The sequence below is a fragment of the Hippopotamus amphibius genome, chromosome 2 (genome assembly GCF_030028045.1).
Source record: "Hippopotamus amphibius kiboko isolate mHipAmp2 chromosome 2, mHipAmp2.hap2, whole genome shotgun sequence".
NCBI lineage: Eukaryota > Metazoa > Chordata > Mammalia > Artiodactyla > Hippopotamidae > Hippopotamus > Hippopotamus amphibius.
Genome location: NC_080187.1, coordinates 5,738,524 through 5,747,042, shown reverse-complemented (window position 1 = coordinate 5,747,042; position 8,519 = coordinate 5,738,524).

Sequence of the window (8,519 nt, the reverse complement as noted above, 5' to 3'; positions counted from 1 at the left end):
CAGACGTGCCGGTCACTCCCCGTTATTTAGGGGCCTCAGCTGGCAGGCTGCCCTGCCCGCCCTCTGCCTGCCACCGGGCCGAGGCGTCCCCACTCAGGACCGAAGCCAGCGTCCCTCGCTTGCAGGGACCCCCAGGGTCCAGATGTCCCAGCTCTCCTGAGGGTGGAGAACACTGAAGACTGGTGACATGTGTCCCTTGCCCCCTCTCCCACGGGGACCCCACACCAAGTGGCCAGGCTGTGCTTCTGCTTTGGAGTCAAACCACATATTGGAAACCAACTGAGGGTGCCTCTGAGCCCTGGGCACCTGGATAAGTCACCCTGCCCAATCCTCACGTCCTTATCTGAGGATACGGCAGCAGCCTTTATCCCGGGGCTGCTTCCAAGATGTGGGGAGGCCCTGAGCACACTCAGGGCACAGGGCTGGGCGTTCACTCTATCCAAGCGTTGCCCGGGCCCTGACTGGTGAAGGGGAACAGGCAAGCCCCAGCGCTGCCCTCAGCCAGCCCTGTCCTGGGGGTGAAAGAAGGGCTCAGTGGCTGAGTCCCTGCCCCTTGCTGAGGACACAGCTGGAGAGCTCTGAGGCTGGCTTCGTGGCGGCCCTCCACAGCCGTGCTGTGGCCCCCTATCTCATGCAGGCTCCTGCACGCCACGATTTGGGTAACCTGTAGCACCCCTCCCCGTACCCCTCGGGGCCTGTCCTCCAGGGGCCAGCCTCTTGCCCCAAGTCCCCCCTCTCCAAGGTGCTCCCACCCCCTGAGTCTCCCATCCCAGCAGTAGGCTCGGCGCCCTGCACGCCCCCAGCCACAGGGCCTATGACAACCCTGCCAGTAACTTTAGGCTCCAGGGGCCACATCCCCCACCCCCCATCAGTTCCCCCACCTCCTCCAGCTCCCACAGAGTCTGCCCACTGGACCCCACGTGTCTCAGGGCTTCACAGCCTTCAGATGGCTGTGCCCTGTGCCCACCCCCAGCCCGGGTCCTACCACACACTCACACACACACCACAGTCACACACACAGACACAGACACACACCATACACATGTGCATATATCCCAGATTGATCACACACACACATTGCACGCTCACAAAACACACACAGCTCATGCATGTGCGCGCGCACGCGCACACACACACACACACACACACAACCAAATGGAAGCCTGGCAGCTCCAGCACATGCCTGACACAGCAGTGCAGGACCATCTCCATTGAAGAGAGAAATTTCCCTGCTGAGGGGCGGGACAGACAATCGACCACAGTTCGGAAGGACGAGGGGCGAGATGGGGAGGGTGTCCCAGCGTGGGAACGGCGCATGTGTAACTGCTCCCTGGCCCAGGCAGAGCACCCGGGATGCTCTGGGAGGGAGTTCTCATCTGACACAGATGCTATGGGCCGTCCTACATGTGGTTTGTTCTGGAAATCGGGAGAGGCGGGGGAGGGCAGGGCTAGGAGGCTGCTAGAGAATCCAAGCGAACTGAGTTCAAACACCTCCTGATCCCGCCCAGCCGGGCAGACTTGGGCGAGCTACTTTGCTTCCTGAGCCTCAGCCTCCCCATCGGAAGCGTGGGGCCGATACCTGCTCCCTAGTAGGGTTCTCCTGAGGAGGAGCCTGATGATTTGTGTGTCAGGTGGTCAGGGACAGGCCCTGTCCAAGGTGGGAAGCGTGAGCGGTCACCCCTCCAAGGGTGCAGCAAAGGGGACTTCCAACTGCCCTCCCATCTCCATGGCTACCACCGCCAGCGGATACACACTGCCCACCTCCCTGTCCTCCAGGTGCCCCCCAGCGGCCCACGCCCTCCTGGGGGAGGCACAGATTTGGCAGCCTTACTATTTTATTTTCTAGATGCTCCTGCTCCTGCCTTGGCCTTGGCCCGGCGCCAACAGGCGGCATAAATTTCCCGCAGCCCGTGCAGAGCCCCATTAAGCTGGCACCGGGAATGCTAATGGCTCCGTGTGGTCCCAGGCCGAGAATCCCAGCCTCTCCCTGACATTTGTAAAGTTCACATTTTCAAAATAAAGCCACGTGAAGGGCGAGGTGCACTTGTAGATCACTTTCCAGTCGTGGGTCAGGGGCTTGCGAGCTCCTTCCCTGCCCTTGGACTTCACCCCCATTTATGGGCGGCCTTCCCCTGCTAAAGAAGAGCCCAACCGGAGCCTGCGCCCCACTGCCAGGTTTCTTTCTCCCTCCCTCCCTCCATCCCATCTGCTTTCATACACTCACTCATTCACTCTGTACTATTCAGGGACTACCAGCACACACCCTGCCTGGAGTGCATGTCAGGGACAGCGTAGGAAGCCACAGGATTCTTGTCCTCTGGGACCGGCAGCCTGATGGGAAAGAGGGATGTGAAATAATGATGGGTGTTGGAAGTGCCATGAGGTCAGGGGGCAGGGCATCCTGAGGAAGGGACATTATTCTGAGATCTGAGCCCTAGAGGAGGAGCAAGAGTCAGGCTGGTGAGAAGAGGCAGAGGAGCGTTTCAGGCAGAGGGACTGACAGGTACTAAAGTCCTGGGGCCAGAAGGGACCTGGCAAGTCTGAGGGTCTGGAAGATGCTGGCCAAGGACAAAGGAGTTCTGGGGTCTTAGGATTTGAGATCTCAGAGACCACCTTTACCCAAGAGCAATGGGAGGCCCCTGCAGGGTTGTGCCAGGCCCTGGGGACAGACAGGGGTCCGACTCAGGCCTGGGGGTCCCTCCTGGTCCCAGTGGTGCTCACGGCACTGACGGAGAATTCCTGTGACAGCTGGAGTGCAGCCGTGGCTTATCTGTGCCTTCCCTTCCCTTGCCGGGTTCTGTGACTGACCTAAAAGTGCTGTTTCCTTGTCTTCAGCAGAAAGAGCTCGGAAATGAAATTATTGTTTAAGGGCAGCTTCCCTGTGGTGGGGACAGCTGGTGGGGACCAGGGTGGAGCCGGTCACTTCGCCGGGGACTCTGTGCCCTCATCTGCTGCTTTGTGTCGCGTGAATTCGTGCCACAGGTGTCCCTGATGGGCAGAGGAAGGAGGGCAGCACAGTCGCCCGCCCTCAGGAAGCTCCCAGTCTGATGGGGGAGACAGACCACAGACAAACAAGCAAGTACGAATATGTGGCGCAGGTTAGGGAGGAAAGCAGCGCACAGGGCAGGAGCAGGAAGCACAGAGGAAGGGCTGGGTCGGACTCTCCGTCTAGGGGCCCTGGGGGCAGGAAGGGATGCAGAAATCTGTGGGAACAGTGCTCCAGGCAGAAGGCACAGCACATGCAAAAGCCTTCAGGTGGGAATGCACTCTGTGTTCGGGAAGGAGGCCCCTGTGGCCTGAGCCGAGCGGCCAAAGGGAGAGGGTGGCAGGTGCACTGGGAGACATGGGGAGGGGGCTATCAGGTTGTGCCCTCTGCTGGGAGGGTGAGGGGCCCAGAACTGGGGGCAGAGGCTGTGTGAGGAGAGCTTAGGGAGGAACGGCCCTCACTTCCCATACACGCGCATTGATTCATCACCACCATCATCACCACCACCACCACCACCACCATCACCACCACCACCACCACCACCACCACCACCACCATCACCACCATCACCACCACTATTATCATCATCACCATCACCATCGTTTACACTTACATCCGTTCATTCACCATCCATCCATCCATCCATCCATCCATCCATCCATCCATCTATCCATTCAGATGCTCTCATTCTTCATGTACTTTTCATTCACTTACCATCTATTTATCACACATCATCCTTCATTCACTCACTAGGCATTTTGCAAGCGCCCACTTTACTGCCTACCCAGGGGATGAGTCATACCACTCCCGCCTACCCTCCAGGGGCCCCTAGTCTGGGGGGCAGTGCAGGCAAATAAGAAAACCCAGTGAGGAGCAGCTGGGCTGTGTGATGTACCCACAGGGTGAGCCCCATGGCCTGGTGCTCCTGGCTGACCTGTCTGTGGGTAGCTTTGGCTGTGGTGGGCAGTGTCTGGCACAGCAGAGACGTGTCTGTGTGGACCCAGCCATGGGTTTCCACCAGGGAGTGCCAGGCCCATGGATTGCCACACTGGACCCTGAGTGTCCAGGGGAAGTGGGAGGGGACCTAGCAGGGGCCAGAGGCCGGGTCTAGGGCTGGAGCCTCTCCCTCGGGAGGAGGCAGCCTGCACCCCTGGCAGAGGTCAGAGAAGGGAGGCTGCTCTCTGGCAGCCCCCACGTGGAGTCCGGCTCTTCAGCAGGACATGTGGGGTCTGCATCAGGTGGCCCTTGCCTACTCTACCAGCTTGCCCTCTCTGCCGTCCAACCTGCTTCTTCCCAAACTCCCATCTCCAGCCACCCTGGGCTTCCTTCAATTCTTCAGCTTTACCTCTGAGCCTTTCCGTGCTGTTCCCTCTCCTGGAATGCTCATTCCCAACCCCTTTACTGGCTATCTCCTCCTCTCTGGGTTTCCTCTCTGGGTCTCCTCACCTCCTCCAGGAAGCCTTCCCTGACTTCTCCAGGCTGGGGTAGGCACCTTCTCTTTATTCTCTCTTCCCCAGTACTTACTCTGATCACTCTGTGTTATAGTCACCAGTTTATTATCAGGCCCCCCAAAGGCAGGGACAATTTCACCAACTCGTCACTCTGTCCCCTGTGCCCAGCCCAGGGTCTGGCATGTGGACTCAGTAAATGCCTGAACAGTGAGTGAATGAATGATGGGTGGACAGCCATAGTTACCTCTTTTGCAGCCCAGCCTCTGGCCCCTGCACCACCAGAAGTGGGGGGAAGGGCATCGTTTATCCACCTGGGCCCCTGGATTTGAAGGCTATCCGGGGTTGACTCAATCCCAGGCCCAGGCTCTGCTCAGGCTGGGGACAAAGGGAGGTTGAGACAGTTGCTGTACTGTGGGTGGCATGCCCCAAGGCCAACCATATCCCTGGGCCTGTCTGAACTTGTTAACTCCAGGGAGAAGATGTTCTCCGAGAGTGACAGCTGAGGGGCCCCTGTCAGCTCCCATCAGCATGAGCCCTCCCTCTCTACCCTGCCTCCTGTCCCATCCTGCAGGTCTCCACTGTGCTGTCACCTCTTCCAGGAAGCCTCCCCTGATTGCCCAAACTAAACTTACCCCCTCATCCTGGCCCTTTATTTATTTCCTTTGTGGCTTTTACCATGCTCTGTCACTACCTAATTTATCAGTTTGTTTCCTGGGTCACTCTCTGTCTCCCCAATTCTCTAGGAAATCACATGAGGTCGTGGACTACCCACTACCTGCACCATGGCAACCCCAGTGCCCAGCATAGGTGCTCCCTAAAGGAGTGAATGAATGAATGAGAGTAAAGTGGAAAAGCGCATTGGCTCTGGGGCCAGGCACACAGGGCTTGAGTCCAGGCTCTGATGCTGACCAGCGGGTGGTCCTGGGTAAATGCCTCTGGCTGAGCCTCGGCCTCCCTGCAAGTGGTGCACTCAGCCCAGGCCTGGCTCCCAGGAAGCCTCTGTGATGGCCACCTTGTCCTTGCTCAGAGGTGCAGGACAGTCACTGAGATGTGCAGGAGGCAATCACAGTGCAGACAGATGGGCTTGGGCCTGGCAGTAGGGTCCCAGGGGGCACGTATAGCCTCGGCAGACCCCCAGTTCTGACTTCCTGCCTGTCAGCCTATCTGCTGAGCAGGTGATCTGCCCACTTGATGGAAAGGAAGACTGAGGCCCAGACATGCAGACAGAGAGCACAGACTTTCAGAGCCTTGGAGCCAGACAGGGGGTCATGAGAAACCACCTAGACCAATCCCACCCAAGGTACCACAATGAGTCTGGGCCAGCCCCAGCTCCTTCCTAGGCATCCAAGGCAGGGCCCCAAGGCCGGGGGCCAGGGCTGCTTTTTCCCCTACCCTAGTGCCCCCAACTCAGGGCTCCAACGAGGCTGTGGCGCTGTCAGGCAGGATCAGCAGGGTCCTGGCCCAATCTCCCCAGATTTAATTAACAGGCCTTTCATCTCTGTCCTGAAGGAATCTGCTGTCTTCTGTCTTCTTAATTAACATTCATTAAGCAAATCAGAACAGGGCTTTTCTCCCTCCTTTCTTTGCCTGGAAGGTTTTAACCCTTAGTAGGTAGGTTGCAGGGAGGGGAGTCTAGCATCTTTGCTTGTAGCTCCAAGGAGGAGGCCAGGCCTCCACAGGGACTCCCCAGGCCCCCAGAACAGGCACTCCCCCCGACAACGACAACGGCCACACACAGACACCAGCCCCTCCTCCCACAACGCCTCCATGCTGCCCAGATTCTACCCCCATCCATCTTCCTGAGGGAAACTGACAGGGGTCCCGCTGCCCACCCGATGCCCGAGAGCCTTCCAGGGCTCCCTGCCACCACTAGGACCTGTGTCAGCTTAGGACAATGGCCACTTTGTGAGGTCAGGCCTCAAAGCTCCAGGCTGCAGGGAAACCAAGGCCATGTGCCCCTGTGGCTTCTGTGGCCCTTCAAAGACCTGGGTTTCAAGTCACATGTGTGCAGTGGGGCCCCAGGCCATAGGGCACAGATGCCTTTGCTGGGGTCGTGGTGGATCCTGCCTGAGGGTAACACTCAGGGCCTTCTCTCTCTCTCTTTTTCTTTTTTTAAATTTTAATTTTTTCTTTTTGGCCACACTGTGCAGCATGCAGGTTCTTAGTTCCCCAACCAGGGATGGAACCCGGGCCTCTGCAGTAGAAGCACGGGGCCCTAACCATGGGACGGCCAGGGAAGTCCCACTCAGAGTCTTCTCTTGATGGAGAGCTGGTAGCAGGCATCTTGTTGCCCTGTGTCCCAAATGGTGATGTCCACGGTTTTCCTGAAGTTACAGAAGCGTTTATTGTCCCTTTCTCATGCAGATTTGGGGAGTTATCCTTAGATTCTGTGGGTGCACAGACAGCCCCATGCCTAGGGGGCCACACTTGGCTTCCTGGCATCTGTGAACCCCAGCACCTCCCTGACTCCCATCCTGGGAGGAGCTGACTGCTGGGATGGGAAAGGCCTGTGCGAAGGTCCTCACCAAACCACTTGCCCTTTCTGGGGCTCAGTTTCCCCATTTGTGTAACCGATGCCCTGGGCCCAATGACTTTATTCTGGTCCACGGTCCGCCAACAGTGCAGGGACAGCAGAGGTGTCCTGGGCCGCCAGGGGGCGAAAGGAGCCTTTCCAGTCATGTGGCCAATGTCGCCACCTGGTGGTGGATCTGGGGTGAATATGAAGAGCTGGCCGCGGGGTGCAAGGAGGAGAAACTGAAAATGCAGCCGGCACCAGCACTGGGGGCCTGGGAGGATACCTCCTGCAGACCTGGACTGAGGTTGCCAGCCAAAGCAGTGTGGTCCCCTCGAGGGCCACTGCCAGGAGCTGGGCAAGGTCAGGGAGGACCCAGCTGGTGCCTCTTAAAGGAGTCATCGTCTCCAGCCCCGCCCCTGGAGGATCAGCCTTTGCCAGCCACGTGGTTCCCGATCATTCCCCAAACATTCCCTGAACTATGCTCAGCACAGGCCCTGTGGACACAAGGGTGAGGCACCTGAGGTCCCTGCCCCCCAAGAACTCACAACTCTCAGCAGCTGCAGATCTGCTACAGGACAAAGCCCCAGCTCATCACCACGGTGCCCAGCACCCCCCATCATCTGGCCTCTGTACCCTGCTCCAGCCTCACCCCCCAGGACCAACTCCCCACCCAGAGCTGCAACACACAACAGGCTCGCCCTACCCATTCAGACCTCTGAGGCTTTGCACATGCTGTGCCTCCTGCCTGAGATGCCCTTTCCCCCATTCATCCTTTACGACTCGATGTGTTTATCATCTCTTCTGGGAAGCACCCTCCACCTGTAGGCAGAACTAGCCACCCCACCCTCCCTGCACCCCAAGCCCCCTGTGCACCACCTTCTGTTACATCCTATCAGCTTGTTCATTGACATCAATGCATATGGTGCCTCTCCCTCACTAGGGGGTAGGGTGGGGTTGTCTAACTCAGCTCTCTGCCCCTGTGCCCCTAGCACAGTGCAGGGTATACAGTGGGCAACAGTACATGTTTGCTGAGGAACAAATGACTGAAAAACATGTGGTCACAACCCAGTTTTATAAAACAGGCAAGAACAAGCCTTGGGAGGTCATCAGGCTGTTTTTTAGTGCTCTGTCTCCCTCTCCAACCAGACCGAGGGCTCACAGAGAGCAGGATCTTGTCTTCATTGTAGTGATAACAATTTATTGCACACCCTCCCCACCCTCGCCGTGCTGGGCTCTGGGCCAAGCACTTGGCAAGTGCTTAGATGTTTGCAACAGGAAGGACTGAACGCAGGGTAGTAAATGCTCAGGGGATGGATGGAAGGACACTGGAAGTGCTGACATCTAGGACATTGCAGAACTGACCCACCTGGGAAACTGCCACCACTTGAGGCTCTGGGAGCTCACTCTGTAGAAGCAATCCAAGGGGGCAGAAGTAGGAGTCAAGATGCCACAGCTGCTGCTACCACCACACAAAACCCTCTCAACCCCCACAGAGCTGGAGATTGGGAAGCATGCTGCTGCGGAAAGCCTCCTCCTCTGTGACCTCACTTGCCACCAGGAAACATCA